The 20304-nt window shown below is 32.3% G+C and overlaps 1 long non-coding RNA gene across 1 annotated transcript; it reads right to left on the reverse strand.

Moving 5' to 3' along the window:
* Nucleotides 1-14481: 14481 nt before the first annotated feature.
* On the reverse strand, nt 14482-17535 carry LOC139497366 (uncharacterized). Its single transcript, XR_011657754.1, has 3 exons — nt 17442-17535; nt 15227-15294; nt 14482-14590 (listed from the first exon to the last, which is right to left on the reverse strand). It is a non-coding gene; the product is annotated as an uncharacterized lncRNA (long non-coding RNA).
* Nucleotides 17536-20304: the final 2769 nt, after the last annotated feature.

Genomic DNA, 20304 nt, shown 5'->3' on the forward strand with positions numbered 1-20304 from the left:
ATTACATATAATATTTAGAATCAGTGCACAATGCACTTAAATGAATTTAAGGGTATAACGTATATATATGGTTGATAAAATATAAAATTAAGAATCAGTGCACACGGCATTTAAATGAATTTAAGGGTATAGAGTATATATGGTATAAGAGAGAAGTGCAGATGGTATGAATATGTTCAAAATGTTCTTATGGCACTTATGTTAATATGAAAGTTTATATCATGCATTCAATATATTTTGTGATCTTTTTCCAGCAACCGATTCATCAGAAATACCATCCAAAGTACCTGAAGAAGTAATCGTAAACGGAAAAGCCCACAGAGGCTTGGAGAAGTAATGGAAAACATAGACAGTTCAGATTTGGGAAAGGGTGTACCTATTGACAATCCTGTACCAAGCTCTTCAAATCCAAATAATAATTCCGGCCAGGTGTCAGCTGATAATCCACATGTACAGTCCAATCCAATTGATCCAAATACGTATAATGATGACTAAATTCTGAGAATATTGACGGTTGCAACACCAATTATCACCCAAACAGTAGTTACAATCTTCAAAAGCACTGGTGTTATTCAAGGCAGGGATGTAATCTCATCAGATCCAACTTTGATACCAACACACCAAGGTGTTAATTCCATTTGTCCACCAAGGCAAGATACCGGTAGATGTAATACAACAGAGATGACGACACCATCCCAGTCTCACTCAACAAATATTATTGATAACCAATCATTTGAGAGCAGTCATCCGTCCTGCTCAAATGTTATTAGCTGGAGCGGTCAACAGTGTTTCATGCCAACTGAAGGATCTCTGAGTCAACAGGTGGCGAACCATCTTCTACAGGGCACTCCAAACATAGATACATTTTCAAACGAGTTAGGATGAAAGGGTTTATCACGCTCACACGGAAAGCTGATATTTGGTCTAACAAATAAACTAATCTGGAGGATTTATTGAAATTCAAATCCAGAGTTGTTAAGTATGTTCCAGTAGAGAAGGATGATTGTTTAACATTTGTTAAAAATAGTAGTAGTAAGTCAAACATTGAGTCAATGGCACAGTGGCATGAAACTTTTCGCATTAATAGGGCAATTTATTTTGAAAAATACCCTAGTGAATCCTTGAAGCTGATGAAATATGCGGCTATCATTGCAAACTTGGCATAAAAAGCTGGAATAGAGGCTGCATTTTTATTTTTTTTTGATCAGGCATATAGGCAGTGGAGGGAAGTAGACCCTTTGCACTCACCATGGGATGGAGTAAATGTGGAGTTTTTCAATGAGGCGTTAGCTATGGGGCTTATTAGGAAAACCAATGCCATGAAACAGCCCTTTCTTACACAAAGCTTCGTGTCTCCAGCCCGTAAATGTATAAAAGGCCCGAAAAATGACAAATGTATAACTATATAAACGAGAAAACCATCAGTTTGATCCATATAAAGTCGAGAACGAGTTAGCACTTATAAACCACATCAACAATCGGCAACCACTGAACAAAATGTAAATACCTATTTGATTAAAGACACAATTCTAACTGTCTGTTCTTTTGTGTGTTGAACTATTCCAGCAGCTCTCATGTATGAATTATTTGTCTTAAAAGTTTCTATTTTCATTTTCCCTGAGTTTTTTGCCTATAAATAAACTCATCATAGATACCAATCCTAAATTTAGTATATACGCTAGACGCGCGTTTCGTCTACAAAAGACTCATCAGTGACGCTCGAATCCAAAAAAGTTAAAAAGGCCAAATAAAATACGAAGTTGAAGAGCATTGAGGACCAAAATTCCGAAAAGTTTTGCCAAATACAGCTAAGGTAATCTATGCCTGAGGTAGAAAAGCCTTAGTATTTCAAAAAATTCAAAAATTTGTAAACAGTAAATTTATAAATATAACCATATCAATGACAATTCATGTCAGCACAAAAAGTGCTGACTACTGGGCTTGTGATACCCTCGGGGAAATAAATCTCCACCAGCAGAGGCATCGACCCAGTGGTTGTAAATAAACTCATCATAGATACCAGAACTAAATTTAATATATACGCCAGACGCGCGTTTCGTCTACAAAAGACTCATCAGTGACGCTCGAATCCAAAAAAGTTAAAAAGGCCAAATAAAATACGAAGTTGAAGAGCATTGAGGACCAAAATTCCGAAAAGTTTTGCCAAATACAGCTAAGGTAATCTATGCCTGAGGTAGAAATGCCTTAGTATTTAAAAAAATTCAAAAATTTGTAAACAGTAAATTTATAAATATAACCATATCAATGACAATTCATGTCAGCACAAAAAGTGCTGACTACTGGGCTTGTGATACCCTCGGGGAAATAAATCTCCACCAGTAGTGGCATCGACCCAGTGGTTGTAAATAAACTCATCATAGATACCAGAACTAAATTTAGTAAATACGCCAGACGCGCGTTTCGTCTACAAAAGACTCATCAGTGACGCTCGAATCCAAAAAATGTAAAAAGGCCAAATAACATACGAAGTTGAAGAGCCTTGAGGACCAAAATTCCTAAAAGTTTTGCCAAATACAGCTAAGGTAATCTATGCCTGAGGTAGAAAAGCCTTAGTATTTCAAAAAATTCAAAACTTTGTAAACAGTAAATTTATAAATATAACCATATCAATGACAATTCATGTCAGCACAAAAAGTGCTGACTACTGGGCTTTTGATACCCTCGGGGAAATAAATCTCCACCAGCAGTGGCATCGACCCAGTGGTTGTAAATAAACTCATCATAGATACCAGAACTAAATTTAGTATATACGCCAGACGCGCGTTTCGTCTACAAAAGACTCATCAGTGACGTCGAATCCAAAAAAAGTTATAAAGGCCAAATAAAATATGAAGTTGAAGAGCATTGAGGACCAAAATTCCTAAAGTTTTGCCAAATACAGCTAAAGTAATCTATGCCTGAGGTAGAAAAAAGTAGCTTAATGAACCAAGTGGTTTGTTTTAGTTTATTTTTAATGATTGCAATTTGAAGCATTGAAATTGCAATCATTCCTTAATTTCTTCTTTTAGAATATTAGTGTCAACATTGATTACGAATATATGCTATCGTCGCGGTCACAATTCTTTAATATTCTCCTCGAATAAGGTGGTACATGCATGTAACACTACGGGGAGATAACTATGTAAATCAGCTGAACGTTCTATTGATAAAGGTACATTAAGCTTCTCGATGATCACAACTAGTGTTTGTCAAGCTGCAACATATCGAATGATTTTTTTTCGAGAAAGTGTGTGGTTCGCTTGTTGATATTTCGTCACGAGGGTATCATCAGCACAGTAGTCAGCACTTCAGTGTTGACGATAATGTCACTTATATGGTCATTTTTTTATAATTTCATGTTTACAAGAGTTTTTCGAAATACTAAGGATTTGTTTCATCCTAGGCATAGTTTGTACTTTATACTTGTTTGGCTTTAAAACTTTTTTTTTATCTAAACATCACTGGTGAGTCTGATGTAGACGGAACGCGCGTCTATCGTATAAAATCATAAGTCTGGTACCTTTGATTACTATCAAGCTTTTCGGATTTTTTTCCTTATTTTTGACAAAGTGCCAAATTAAATTTGTTGTCAAAATGTAATGAAAGTTAAACGCGCCACACTAATTTAAGTCAAGATTATTGGTATCAAGGCGAATTTGACGTACTATTTAAACACTCATAACTGCATGGCATGGCATGATCATACCAACCAATGCCATGGTGGAAAAGAAGCTGATACTCTCATAATTGATCCTTTTTGTTTTGTTCATTTTGCATAGGTATATCCTTTCTATTTCATTTATCAAAGAAAAGACAAATTTGCTTGAACGATTTTATTTCATCAAGTTCTGCAATGACATGCATCCTCTCTACGGACAAACTCTCTGAAAAACACAATACTATATATTAACAGACACATACATACAAAAAACTACTATCTGAATTAAAGTGGAGATCACATGATATATATTTGTATAGGTTAGAAAATGTTTGTCAATAAGTGATTATGTGCGCTATTGCTACCTTATAATACCACTGCCTGCACAAAATATACGTCCAACAGGAAGTTGTTAGGTGATGAATCTGAAATCATTGTATTGCATTTCCTAAGAATAGCGTGATGACAATTTTCAATTTGGCTACCATGTGTAAAATGTTACACGTGCTCGGCGTCTGGCGTAAATATAAAATTTTAATCCTGATATCTATGATGAGTTTATCGGTAAACAGGAAGATGCTGAGGGAGGAATCTTAAAACAATCACACGATATGACTGGGATAATAAATTGAATCGAATATAATATTAATTTGATTGAATCCAATATCTTCAATTTAAAATACCAGAGATAACAATAATCAATTTTCAATGCAGCGATAAACTCCCATCAGTACATTTTTGCAAAGTAAAAAGTTAATTTGAACAGCCTTTTGCTGCAAAATTTTCTCAAAGATAACGGGAAAACTGATGGCCAATTGTTAGTTTAAGATAATCAAACTTCACGATATGTCAGTAAATATATAATCATAAGAATGTAAAAAGTTAAATTAAACAGCCTTATCGTTTCAATATGATGAATATTTTCTCAGAGAAAACGGGAAAACTGAAAGTCAATTGTTAGTTTAAGATAGTCACGATATGTCAGTAAATATATACTCATAAGAATGATATTAATCAAATTGATAATGATATCATGTGGTCATTTTTATCAATTTCCTGTTTACAAAACTTTGAATATTTCGAAAAACTAAGGATTTTCTTATTCCAGGCATAGCTTACCTTAGCCGTATTTGGCACAACTTTTTAGAATTTTTGATCCTCAATGCTCTTCAACTTTGTACTTGTTTGGCTTTAAAAATATTTCGATTTGAACGTCACTGATGAGTCTTATGTAGACGAAACGTGCGTCTGGCGTACCGAATTACAATCCTGGTACTTTTGATAACTATTTAAGAAATTACTGTAATATTTTTTCTGTCTATGAAGAAATAACATAAAAAATGTGGTACACACTGAATAACGCGCGTAGCGGATTATTTAATAGTGTGCACCACATTTTGTTTATGCTATTTCGAAAAGGAAAGAAAAAATATTACAGTCATTTCTTATAATTTAATTCTAAATTCCATTTTATACCGTAGAAAACCATGAAACAACGTTGATGACGTTACAGTCACATGACTAAATTATGTCTATGGGCCCATAACAAAAAAACGTCAGCCAAACAGAAGACGCGTTACATCCAAAATTAAATTATACCAAAATATTTCTTGTATTTACTTTTATTGCGTATGGGGGTGTCCGAACGGCATAAGTTTAGCCAGGGGTTTCGGCAATTACCACTTGTACGAATAAGAGTACCATTCTGGAACTCATTTATCATTTGTACTTCATGTGATCAATATTTTATATTGTTTATTAGTCATTGCGTACATCACTTTATGTGCTCCAGTTTTTGGAGTTTTTATACCGGACAGTGTTGGAACCCGTGTTACTTTCGTCTCTACTCTGAGTGACGAAAACTGCTCAGCAGGCCGTGTGCATAACTGCAATGCAAATTCAGCGGACACGTTGTCCAAAGGAACAATTCGTGGCAAACTAGAACGTGAGTTACCTTTAAAACATTACAAAGCTGTCTTTACATCAGCGATGAACTGTTTTAATATATTTTCCTATGTTATAAAGAAACTATGAACAATCAACCGTTCAAACTGTTCGTATTTGCTGTTACACAATTTAATTCAGACAGAACCCGACGTGTGCAATAATATTCATTTATTTATTATTATGAAGAACATTAACAGCTGTATATATATACGACCTGTTCATCTGTATTTTTTTAATGGACTTTAATTATCATTGAACACATTGTAAAATGTATTTATGTTTTTATTTCACAATTCGGATTGGTATAGAAATAAAAGTCAGCTCCCGATTGTTTTATCTTTACATAAACCCAGTTATCTTGGTTAAACTCGCTGGTCCGGCCAGTACATGTACCAATACTTTATTTATAAATAAATCATAATATATTTGTATCGAAATGCCAGGCGATAGTAACCTGTCAGTTTCATGTATTGTATTTTTTTCATGATGTTGTTGAAGTTATATATAAATACTTAAATGGAACATTGATTTTTCCAATTAAAAGCTAAACCAAGGGTTAATTTACCAGTTTGTACTCGCATATGTAGTAAAGAGCAGTACTGCTACAGGGTATAATTTCCCAATACCAGGAAACACCGTCGTCGACATATAATCTCACAGCACAGGCCGAATCTTGGTAAACATAATCGACTGAAATAAATAACCGAATATTTATTTCGTATTTCGTATTAAATAACACAATAGGGACTATTTCAATTCTGATTGTTTTTGATTGTATTAGAAAATACGTTAAACAAAATAAATAAACAAAAATATCGTTTTAAACCTGTTAGTCGAACACAAACTGGATTGCATGTTGTTCGGAGTGATCGAAAGCTCCGTGCTGAGACAGCACTTTGACCTATAATGGTTTAATTTTTTTTGCAAATTGTGACTTGGCTTGAGAGTTGTTTCTTTGGCACTTATACCCCCATTATCTTAGATCTATTCACAATGCCATGGGAAAAAAGGAGTTTGACTAAAAGAAAAGAACAGTAAACGAAACACAACATATAAAGACAAGCGGTGATATTAGGTGCTCTGGAATGGTAAGAAGATGCTGCCCAACAAGAGGCACATGTCGGGTTGTAAATTGTACACATCCGAAGTTCAGTCTTATTCGGAAGGTCACAATCCAAAAATAATTTTATGTTTTTATTCTTTTATCTTGCTATGGACTGAATTAAAAAGTTTTGATCATTATTACATGTATTAGTCTATTATTTTTTATACACATATATTGTTTGATACCATGTACTGTCCTGTAGATGACGCTTCTTGTGTTGTTTATTTGCTGTCTCATCGACGTATGGTGTATATGTTTTTGTTAATTATCATAAAATTTACCTTCACCAAATGGGAGATTATTTAATGAAAATGGACTATTGTCTCCGGCAAATGTATAGTTCCCATCCTCATCTATATCATTTGCTCCGGTCCACATATCCACATAATTGACTGCAGCATTGACTGATGTAAAAAGAATTAAATGTTAATGAGCTTCATTGACAATCAGAAGAATAAAACTTACGTATGAACATAAATAACGACTATGATAAAATTTTTATAAAAGTCCGCCTGTCTGTCTCAAAATAATAAGCTTTTTAAAAGTTTGATTTTAATTAATAGAATATGAATGTAAAAACTCAAATGTAGAGAGAAAAAAACCAAGAAGGGTCCATGTGCTTGTTTTCTAGATACAGGCTGTCAAAATTATGGCGGGAAATGATTCGTTGTGGTCTTTTCATGCATTTACATTGGTCTCATTTTTCTTTGAAAACAAAATATGAAATAAATAACAAGGATTTTCTTGGATTTAAAAATACTGGTTTTAAACTACATGTAATGCAATTATGAAAAGAAAAGTAGTGGTAAGTGAGGAAATTTTATTAATGACACTTCATAGATAAAACCAGGGAGTTCCGAAAATCTGGCATAATTTCAAAAACGAGAGAAACGAACATCTTAAAACTTGATAAACTAAATAAGTAATCAGTGAAACTAATGGAAAACCTTCACATTCCTGACTAGAAACAAGATCAATTAATTTTGTTGAAATTTATATGACCACATTATTGATATTCATGTCAACACCGAAGTGTTGACTACTGGGTTAGTGATACCCTCGGGGACGAAACATCCAACAACGATGGCATCGACCCAGTGGTGTAAATATTTATCTAAGGTACCAGGATTATAATTTAGTACGCCAGATGTGAAAGCGGATTATTGCATATTTTATTGGGGCTGTCTTACAGTATATGGTGGTGCAATAGGATGTTCAGATGGGTATAGGGTATCGACAATTAAGTAACATTCACGAGAAAACAGTAATATATCGTGTGGACCGATCGCATCTATCAATATATTGTTAATACTTAGCAAACAAGAATTAATCTACCGATGTATATTATTTTCTTAACTGTGTCTATTATGACTAACATATGAATACAGTGAATCAATGAACATGTCCACTATAAAAAATGCCTGGTATTTAGTTTGTGAGATTTATTCTATGGGAGGTACTATTAATATATCTAACTGATTCTTCCAATTTTGGCAAATAACCCTTTGAAGATTCCCATTCCTCAGATGAATGCCATGTTATCATTGATGTTAAAGCTCAATGAAGAATTGACCCAATTTCATGAATAGCTTTGTGAACAAAAGTATTGCTTAAATAAAACTCATTTTTTCAAATGTATGTTAACAAATCATAATGATTAAAAGTTTATTTTGCCAACTTAAGAGTACCATTTCTTCATTCCTTTTACTTATTTTTCTTAGCGCTCTCATGAGAATCAAACATACTTCATTAACATTATGTACTGTTGATGGAAAAATGAACCGAGGAAGCAACTTGAATGTTAAGAATTTTGTTTATTTATAATGACATAAAAATGTTTTGTTTTATACAGTTTATTCCTTTCGACGAAAGCTTTTACATAATTAATAAATTTGTATCCACATTTCAATTGTATATATCTTGCAATAGTGCATTGAATACTCGTTGAATTTAATTTTATTTTTTGGCTAGAATTATGTAAATTATTGAATTGAAGTAATGCTCCATCTATTGATTCAAATGTCACTCAATATAAAGGAATTAAACATTACAAATTTTTATCATTTACTTCATTACTATTTTTTGTTTCGATATCGAAATCGGTTTTGGTTTCGGTATCGGCTTATGGTGAACATGTCTACTTTTATGCTTTCACTTTTCTTACTTTTCTACATTAGCTAGAGGTAGAGGGATAGGGTTGATATCTCATAAACATATTTAACCCCGCCGCATTTTTGCGCCTGTCCCAAGTCTGAAGCCTCTGGCCTTTGCAAGTCTTGTATATTTTTTTATCTTAGTTTCTTGTGTATAATTTGGAGCTAAGTATGGCGTTCATAATCACTGAAATCGTATATATATATTTGTTAAGGGACCAGCTGAAGGACGCCTCCGGGTGCGGGAATTTTCGCTGCAATGAAGATCTATTGGTGACATTCTGTTGTTGTCTGTTCTATGGTCGGGTTGGTGTCTATTTGACACATTCACCATTTCCGTTCTCAATTTTATACTAAGTCTGGCATCTATTATGGTGCGTAATCTTTTGTGTGAAAGATTTTAAAAAAGTTTTGCGGTATAGAATTTGGTTTTAAAAATATGGAACATATATATATATATATATATATATATACAGTAGCATGGGTTCGAATCCCGGCGAGGGAAGAACCAAAACTTTGTAGTACGCCGCTAGATTAAAACTGACGAGGAAAGGTAACACACGGCCAGCGAAAGCTCTTTTTTTGAGAGCCCAGGTGGTCGTGTGGTCTAGCGGGACGGTTGCAGTGCAGGCGATTTGGTGTCACAATATCACAGTAGCATGGGTTCGAATCCCGGCGAGGGTAGAACCAAAAATTTGCGAAAGCAAATTTACAGATCTAACATTGTTGGGTTGATGTTTAGACGAGTTGTATATACATTATGTACACAGCCATGTATCACCATCATTGATGGCGATCCGATGGATACATCTGTTGTAGAGTTGTCACTGACTCAGACGTACTTATAAATATAATTATTTTCTGTGACTGTATATTACATTAATTTGTAGGATCCTTTACTATAGATAATTTAGCTGATCTGTAACAATAACAACTTCATGCCTTATATATCAAGTACGTCTGAGTCAGTGACAACTCTACAACAGATCTATCCATCGGATCGCCATCAATGATGGTGATACATGGCTGTGTACATAAACATATAAAATGAGATTCATTGACTTATTTACATACATTTTCCTCAAATCGAATTCGTACCTCAGAAATAGTACTTGTTCATGACAATAACCTTTATTTTACATGATTTCCAAAATATTTAATACAGACGAGCGACACAGGCATCTAAGAGCATCCAGCAGCTAAAATAACCTGTGAAAAAGTAAACTTTAAAAAAAAATGAACTCCGAGGAACAATTTTAAACAAAAGGTCCCTTCCAAATGGCAGATTTTCGTATATTAATAATGGTGGATTTAACCCTGTTTTCAACTAGTGTATCCTTTTACTGGTATGTCAGCCGCATCAAATTCCATTAAGTTGACAACGATGTGTTAACAAAACAAACAGACAAAATAGGTGAATGAAGGTTAAAATCATAATTGTAAGAAAAAGACACCATATAAAAGATTGAGGCCAAGTTTGGAAAATTTTGCCTAGTAGTTAAATAAAACGCAGATCATCCCATTGTAGTCTTACAATAGTTACCAAACCGATTAAATTCGTTGTCACATATTTTTGTAATACGTAATAACGGATAAAATGGTTTGACACGAACTTTATGAATTTGTTATCACAGTTTTTGTTTTTATAATTCATGATTACTGGAAAAACTCATCTTAAACAAATAATGATATATTCTCAACTTACGATTAAGTTCAATCAAGACAGCTTTGGCTTCTTGTTCAGTGTTCGGTCTCCACATGTAGGCACCATCTGTCTGGGCACAAATGGCCTAAAATTAAGTAAGATGATATTCATATCATGTTTACGTCCGTTCATTTTCTCAACATTCGTGGGTACAGGTAAACCACGAAATTAAATCTTCAACGAATGAAAATTATTTTCTATAAACTTGTATATAGATATAAGATGAGGTATGTGTGCCAATTAGACAACTCTCCATCCAAGTCACAATTCATAAAAGTTAACCATTACAGGTCAAAGTGCGGTCTTCTGCACGGAGCATTGGCCTACTCCTAACAGCAATCTTTAAAGGGTTTAAAGGGCCCCAAACATGTTCTAGTGTAAAACCATTTAAACATGAAAACCAACGGTCAAATTATAAAAAAAATCGAGAAACGAGAAACTTTTATAAACAGAATCAACACAAGACAACTACTGAACATCAGATTCCTTCCTGCCAACAATTGCAGCTGATTTACACGTTTTTATGGTATCACACCTTTATTCTTATCTGAACCAATAGTGTATCATCACAACATAGACAGGCACACTATAAAATATCAATTGAAAAGGCTTTGCTCAATTAAAGGAGTAGTAACACAAATGAACAAACACAGAACGAATACATTTGATTGATGATAGTATGAAAATACAAAATTAACAATAGTAAGGGATAAATAATAAAATCAAAAGTGAAATGTTAAACAATTGCAGAAAAAAGTCAACCCTAAAACAAGTCAGCCATTTGCAATAATGTTGAACAAAGGAAAAGGAAAATAATTTTGTTGTTAGGTATACTGTCTGTAATGCCTTCCGTTTAGGAACAAGAAGAATTTTCTTATATACCAATAAAACTATTCTAAAAAAATTTGCACAATGGGGTCAATAAAGAATAAAACTAAAAATGGGTGCTCGATAATTCTTCGTTATCTTCATGAACAGGTGCCAGAGGTGTGATGTGTATACAGTATGAAATTAGAAAGGAAATCAAAATATCGATGTTTATAGTATGAACTTATAGTAATTCCAAACACTTATAGACATATAGACCAGATATATGTATGTTAACTCCAGCAAAACACGAAATTAAGTAACCACGGACGTGAGTAAAAGTCTTCGCAGATATAGTCATGTAAAGAAAGCCTTTAACAGTAAACTTTCCCTTAAACTTGTAGGTTGACATTTTGAATCTACTTATTTTCTTTGCTCTTGCTTGACCGGTTTTCAGGATATTCTACTACAGAAAAGGTAACATGTCGAAAATATTAATTTCCGGAGTCAAAAGTCGGTAATATTAAAAAGGGTCTATAAGGAGTCAGAATTACGCCAAAGACCATTCAGTTATTTTGTTGTACTGTTTTAGTTCTATTATCAAAATACCATTGTTGATTTAGATACAGTTTTGTCCAAATATTTCGGCTTCATTCAACACTACTTTAAACGTCACATGGTATTCATATATAAATAAAATCTTCTGCAACAAAATTAATCAGACTTTCATCAAAGTACTGTATACATCAAATACAGATACAATGCCAATGACATATTTATGAACACTGTAGAAAAACTTTTTGAAAGTCAACATTCTTCGTATGTTAAACCAGATTGTCCTTTATTACTCTTATAAGTCAGGGACTAAGAGTTATAGGAAATCTTAAGAAATTACTTAAGTCATAAGAAATTATTTAAGTCATAAGAAATTACTTAAGTCATAAGAAATTACTTAAGTCAGGGATTAGGAATTATAGGAAATCAAAGGACATTACTTCATTCAGGAATTAAAAATTATAGGAAATGATAGGAAATTACTAAAGTCAGGGATTACGAATTCTGAAATGTCACTTGATAAAAACATCAAATATATACTGTTATTGTAATCTTATATTAAAACTATAGTCTGCTTACAGATAAAGTAAAGTAGTGTGTGTGGTGTGTGATTCTTGTTTGCTTTCGAAGTAACAGACACGTTCTTGCAAATGGGGATTAATTAACATACTCACAAAAGCTTCATGCCAGGTTGTCGTTCTTTGACCACTAGATTTGGAATAACAATTACCACTACTTGTTTGGTTTGATAATAGCTTGAACCCGTTTGGGCAAGTTTCAGGAACACACGGCGCTTTTAAAACTAAAACAAATCATTGCAATTTTATCAACAATAGCAATTAAAACATAAAAAGATAAAGCGATGGCGTAATTACACTAACGTTATAAAAGAATCATCATGTTTAAATTTTACAGAACTTCATTAAAGAAATAAACGGTACCAATCGTATGTACCAGATGCACATTTCGACAAACAATGTCTCGTCAGCTGGAGGCCAAAATATTAACAAAATAAAAACATGAACAGCTTTCAACTAAAAAGAACACAAACAATAATTTTAACCGTTTTTAATGTTTGTGTACAAAAAAACCGTTTATTGCAAAGTTAAAAACAATGTTTTAAGCTTTTTTCTTAAAAGATATTCAATATAAGAATTAAAAATAAAACCTCATTACAATAAGGATACAAATCTAACTGCATTACATGCGAATTACAACAATTAATACATTATGAAATCTAAAACTTTTACTGAAATTTAAGTGACAAATTACATAAGCTTATAATTAGATTATACAGAAAAATGCAAGTTCTATGTGATAAACTAAAAGAAGTTTATAAGAAATTTGTCTTCTTAACAAAAAAAAATCACACAAAAAACGGAACAGCGGGGAAAATTCTAAAGCGAAATTCAAATGGCCAAATCAAATGCTCAAACGTATCAAACGATTGATTACAACTGTCGTATTTCTGACTTGGTAAAGCAATGACGTTTATACATGTGTCCTTTACACAATACATTCCATTGGTATTTTATGAATAATCTACTGTAATACTGGTGGAGTGAGTGGCTACTTTCAAATTGTTTATTTTACCAATGAGCAGATGAGATATCCAGTATCCTATGATAAATCATAAAACATAAACAAAAATCATTTAATGGTACATACAAACATTTTTTTCAGTTAATTATTTTTATCAAGAGTAATATGAAATTGTAAATTTGCATTGGGTTGTCTGTGGATTATGTTAGTTTTTGATTACAGACAGTTGATGTCAGTATGGTCATCTCACGATAAGGGTCAAGAATAATTACTGGTATGATTGTTTATTGATATCTAATTGACCAATTAGGATAAGGTGCATGTTATCTTTTCACATGTGTTTAGATAAGCCAGCATTCTCGCAATTGCACTGAATGCTAGCAGACGCCATTTTTTTTTTAAAGAAAAGCGAAGATGTTTAATTCCACCACCTATTTCCTTAATTATTAGAAACTATAGTTGGTGCAAACTGATTGCTTTTATAAAATTTATACTTACATTATCAAAAGATATAAGAGAACTCGCGTTGATCAACAAACCTATGTTAAAAACATTTCTGCTGACGTGAGGCGTTTCTTTTTTTAACTATGATAATTGTTTTAATTGCAAGTATGTTGACATTCATTTATTGAATATTATGAAAATAATTGCAAAATAAACACATGTCATAAATGTGCTTCCCAAGTGTGTATTATGCAGACGAAAAGTCAAAACATAAGTTAAAAACAGAAAAAAAATCTGAAAATTGTAACATTTAGATGTTCTGTCTATGTTGTGGTATTGTAAGTATAAACATGTCACATTTAGATCTTCTGTCTATGTACAAAACAACATCATCAACGATGTTGAGCACAAATTATTTCAATAAAGGGAATGAGAAGCTGTTTTATGATTTTTTTTCTCTCAAAAAATAACTATCTTTGTCTATAAATTTCATTATCATTTTTTTCGATGTGATCTACAGTGACTAAAACTATTAATTAATGTATGTGTCTACTTACACTTGCAACATGGTCGTCCACTACAGCATTTTCCGTTATACGTCCATCCAGGTCCAAACGTCTCATTACATGACACATTTTTTTCCCCACATTTACCATTGGAGGCGAGGCATTTTCCTGAAAGAGCTGAATAGTAGAGTATTCCGATACAATATATAATGATTTCCTTTGATATTTATAGATTAACGTTGATCATTTCAACGAGATTGATATTCTCGCTTGAACCGGGACGGCGAAAGCGAGAAAGTCTGTTTATCGCTATTTTACCTGTGATGACGTTGTCAATGTTATGTCAATTTCGTTAGCAAAGCCACGTTCCTCCTAAGTTTCTAGCGATAATTTTCCATCTCAAGCGAGTTGCTAAGTTATTAAGTTTGCTCGAGATGCTCGTAGATCTGCTTAAAAAGTTTTAAAATTAGTTCTTCTTAAATGCAGATTTTGTTATTATTGTTTTTATGTTAACTAAGAGAGTAGCATTGAACAGTTTTGTACAGTTTCATAGCTCGACAAAAGTACTAATATTATCGTTGTAAACTATCCCCAATTTACTATAAAAACAAACGGTAGATAACTGTGTTAACATGATTGAATATCTGTAACATAAAAAGGTTCAAACGATGTCTGTATCTTTTGACTCTCGAAAGAAGAACTTTTGATCACAGTGATATGACCGTACCTTTTTATATTATGAGAGAGTCTGGCAGCTTAATCTTTAATCTTCACTACAGTGTTTTAAACATATAGGATACTTACTGCCGCCCTTTGACACACCAATTGTGCAAAAGATGAAAACAATCAAACAACACCACTTCATCATAATTCTGAAATGAGATCTCATCTGTATCAATTTATATTCCATGTTATTTAGAAATAAACTCATTATCGATACAGGATTGAAATTTTAATATATTTACGCCAGACGCCAGAGTTTTGTCTACAAATATGGATTTATTTAGAAAAAAATGTAACCCAGAAGTAAGCACAGTGAGCAAGTTCCAAAAACATGTAACAGTTTTCAAACCATAGTCCCTACTTACCTATAGAAGGATTTATATGATTTATAAAAGTACTGTCAGGTTGTAAACATTAAAGAGGTTTAAAGTTTTGCTTTCAAAGTATCTTGATAACGAGCATTACTTATCAACACCACTGTAATTCACTTTTCATGTGTTAAAAACGAAATGGGTAATCGGACTGTCAACAATCCAAAAAAATGTGGAATAATTCGTGTTTTGTTCTTTGTGATTTTCTATTTTGAATGTCATTGTTGCTTATACATGTAAGTATTACAAAACTTTGAATTTTCGAAAAACTAAGTATTTTTTTTATCCCAGGAATAGATTACCTTAGCCGTATTTGGCACAACTTTTATGAATTTTGATCTCTGAATGCTCTTCAACTTTGTACTTGTTTGGCTTTACTACTATTTTGATATGAGCGTCACTTACGAGTCTTATGAAGACCAAACGCGCGTCTGGCGTACTGAATTATAATCCTGGTACCTTTAATAACTATTTACAGTCTTATCTATGAAAAACGTGTTTTAAATTCAACAATTTGTTTTCAGTCAAGTTTAAGGATAAGAAATCATCCGAAAATTTACAATTTTGGTATGACTTATTATTAGATAAAACTTAATTACTTGTTATTTATAATGTAATATCAAGAAAAGTATGTGTTGTGCAATATTTACATATAATACTTCTTGTTCTGTAACGGAAATGTACCATGATCCGAATAAAGCTTGACAATGAACTAACTAATTCAGAATATATATTTGTTACCAGGCTGTAAACTACAATGCGATATGTCGTAGGCTAACGTAGTTGATTTCAACTTTCAGTACACTTAAATATGACTGTTTACTTTAAAACGATTTTTCATTGCTAACAAAGTTTATATGTTTAGTCTGTTCGGTGTTCGAATGTCTGTTTGTCATTTCAACCTCTTTGAAATTAGTATTTTAGGGATTTTTCAAAATCCTATCCGGCTTTCAATATAGTTTTTTGTTTTGTTTGATTTGAATCAGAATAGTCTATAATCAACATATATTATGGATTTTAAATATGTATGTGGCATTCTCAAGTCAGGAGCCTGTAAATCAGTGGTTGTCGTTTGTGTATGTGTTATATTTGTTTTTCGTTCATTTTTTAATATATAAATAAGGTCGTTAGTTTTCTCGTTTGAAATGTTTTACGCTTTCATGTCGGTGCCTTTTATAGCTGACTATGCGGTATGGACTTTGATCGTTGTTGAAGGCCGTACGGTGACCTAAAGTTGTTAATTAATGTGTCATTTTGGGCTCTTGTGGACAGTTGTCTCATTAGCAATCATACCACATTATTTTTTTTATACATTTGAGCTCTTGTGGACAGTTGTCTCATTAGCAATCAAACCACATTTTCTTTTTATATATTCAAACAGCCGCAGAACACATTGAAATTTCAGAAAGTAATGCATCTTCCTAACGGGTACATGTATTAAAATATTAGAGAGAGTATACAAAGGTGGCATTCGAAAAAAGACATAAATATCTCAAAACCAGCCACTACAACTGTAAAAAAAAATAAAAAAATGTCAGGTAAAAACATTACATTGAAATTTAACGGCTAGGCAACTTTTGGTAAATTGTTAAAGTAAAGTAATATTTTATCTTTCAATTAAACTTTACTTGCACATTTGATGTTTTGATGAGCGGAAATTAAATACTCTGTTATATTGAAACTGGTTTAAACGGACCTCTTTGGGACTTAGGATTTTGTTCGGTTTTGGCCGATGTTAGGTTTAAGTAGATTCACAACGCCAACAGTTGGTAGGACGGTTTTTAAAAACAAACTTTGTTTATACAGGTTTTCGGTTTATACAGGATTGAGTTAAGCCAGGTTTCACTATATGTTACATATTAAATTGTATTGGACAAATTAAAATAACAAGAATACCGTTTGTAAGAAAATAATTGAAAACTTACCAATATGTGGAATAGCAGAGCCGTAGATAAAAAGATGATTTTTGAAATATAGTTGCTTCTTAAATAGCAAGTTAAATACACGTACAAACTCAATGTTCTGCGTAGTTAATAACATCGATTAGTAACATATGTTGTTTTTCTGTCGTAATATTCACTGAGTAAGCAAAAATTGTTCAACGTGTTACTTCCATTAACTTTTATTTAAATATTTTCAATTCTTTACGAACATTGTAAGTCAATCAGCAAATAGTAAAATCACAAAAATTCTAAACTCAGAGGATATTTAACGGAATCAAATGATAAATTCAAATGCTGAAACAAATCGAACAAATGGGCAACAACTTTCATATTCGTAGCGTGGTTTTGAAGTAAATAATGAATTTAAACTGGTTTAATAGCTAGTTAACTCTGTGCTTGTATGACAGTCGCATCCAATTCCACCACTTTGACAACGATGTGTGAACAAAACAAACAGACACAACAGACAAAAATAAAAAAAATACATCAGTAAACATTGTGTTATAATAATAATCACCATAAAAACAAACATATATGTAACAAACAAAAAAAAAAACAAAAAAAACATGTGTACATGTATACATAAAATACAAAATCATTAAAATATATGTGTGAGTTGTTATATGTCATTTTAAGTCAAGAAATATACACATGTTTGTTTCAATGTGTTTCAGACCAAATGCGGTATGATTGAAAATAAATCCAGTTCATATATATAATGTCGATGATATATGTTAATACATATACCCAAGATGTCTGATACAGCGTTCCGTACTTTCTTTATCCATATTATACATTTATTCCCGTGCCTTTTTAAATTTTGTTTTATTTTTAGGTCTAAAATCAATTTGAGTTAATGTGATATATACCTATAATGATTTTTGACATCGCTATTGTTAAAAAGGTTTAAGACTCGATGTAAATTAAACGCACGTAACGCCGTACGGTGTACTCCCGATGTTTCAGAGGGGAATATGATACTCAGAGGTAAATATGAAGATTTGTTCAATGACATTTTGAATAGTCCCAACCAATCAAAGGTTGATTAAACTATCAATATGTGTAGTGAAATAAATTGGGAATGTTGGAAATGAAGGAGGAGGGATAAAAAAAAACATTGTCCTGTCCCCAATAACCTATGACTTATGATACATGTGCTGAACTTCTCCAGTCATTCAATATTTTACAAAATTCTTCCAACAACACTTTACATACTTTAAACTACGCTCTGAATGCCCGCGATTTCGTGGGTGTGTTCTACATGTTCTAGTACTAGCTAATTATACAACAATAAATGTCGACGGTCTTTATTTTTCTTTGTTAATATTATTGATTATGCAAGTTATGTACGTCTTCATGATGTACGTGTAACATCTGTCTTACTTCTTTATCAATATATTAATTATTATAGAGTCAGCAGAATTTTACATGTAACTTTTAAAAAACACTAGAGATAGGTATTATATGAATTTATATATTTTAATAGTTATTATTATATACATATTCCTCATCTGCGTAGTATCGTCCATTCTACACGATCTGGTACATCTTATATTTACTTGTTGGTATAACATTGGTTGGTTGGTATTACGACAATGATGTAGATATAGAATGAGTGTTCAGCCTTGTATCACCATCACTGGTGATCTGATGTATGAAATTTGTCGTAAAGTTGTCACTGTTCAGACGTACCTATAATATGATTATTAACATGACTTCATTCTGTATAAATTTGTAAGATCTTCAGCGATTGAAGCTTCAGCTGATCTGTAGGAATTCTATCTTCATGCTTTTAAATAGATCATTTGATGTGTTAGACAAAAACTGATGAGAGCTTTATCAGTTGTATAGAGCTTAGATGGTCGAGTGGTCTAGCGCGTTGGACATAGTGCAAGGCGATTTGGTGCCATGATATCTCAGTGGTGTGAGTTCGAGTCCAGGCCAGAAAAAGACAACAAATTAATTTCGAAAATTTGCAGATCTAACATTGTTGGGTTACGAAAAAAAATACATTATATATTTATAAAATTATAAGGATTAAATAAAAATTGTAAAAATGACAATATTATATATTCTGAATTGAAAAAGTAAAATTTTACTAAACTATCTCACACATTAAATGGGCTTCCAAAAGTCAACAACAAAAACGTAAATAACAACACCAACACTTGTTTATCTATCAAATTTAATATCGCTATTGCAAAAACAAAGTTTAAGACATTATGTACATAAAACGCACGTAAAAACGTACGATGTCGTCCCGTCGTTTCAGAGGGGAATATAATACTCAGAGGTAAATATGAAGATTTGTTCAATGACATTTTGAATAGTCCCAATCAATCAAAGGTTGATTAAACTATCAATATGTATAGTGAAATAAATTGGGAATTTTGGAAATGAAGGAGGAGAGATAAAAAAAAAACATTTTCCTGTCCCCAATAACCTATGACTTATGATATATTTGCTGAAATTCTCCAGTCATTCAATATTTTACAAAATTATTCCAACAACACTTTACATACTTTAAACTACGCTCGGAATGCCCACGATTTCGCAGGTGTGTTCTACATGTTCTAGTACTAGCTAATTATACAACAATAAATGTCGACGGTCTTTGTTTTTCGTTGTTAATATTATTGATTATGCAAGTTATGTACGTGTTCATGATGTACGTGTAACATCTTTCTTACTTCTTTATCAATATATTAATTATTATAGAGTCAGCAGAATTTTACATGTAACTTTTAAAAAACACTAGAAATAGGTATTATATGAATTTATATATTTTAATAGTTATTACTATATAAATTTCCCTCATCTGCGTAGTATCGTCTATTCTACACGA

The sequence above is a fragment of the Mytilus edulis genome, chromosome 12 (assembly GCF_963676685.1).
Source record: "Mytilus edulis chromosome 12, xbMytEdul2.2, whole genome shotgun sequence".
Classification (NCBI taxonomy): Eukaryota; Metazoa; Mollusca; class Bivalvia; order Mytilida; family Mytilidae; genus Mytilus; species Mytilus edulis.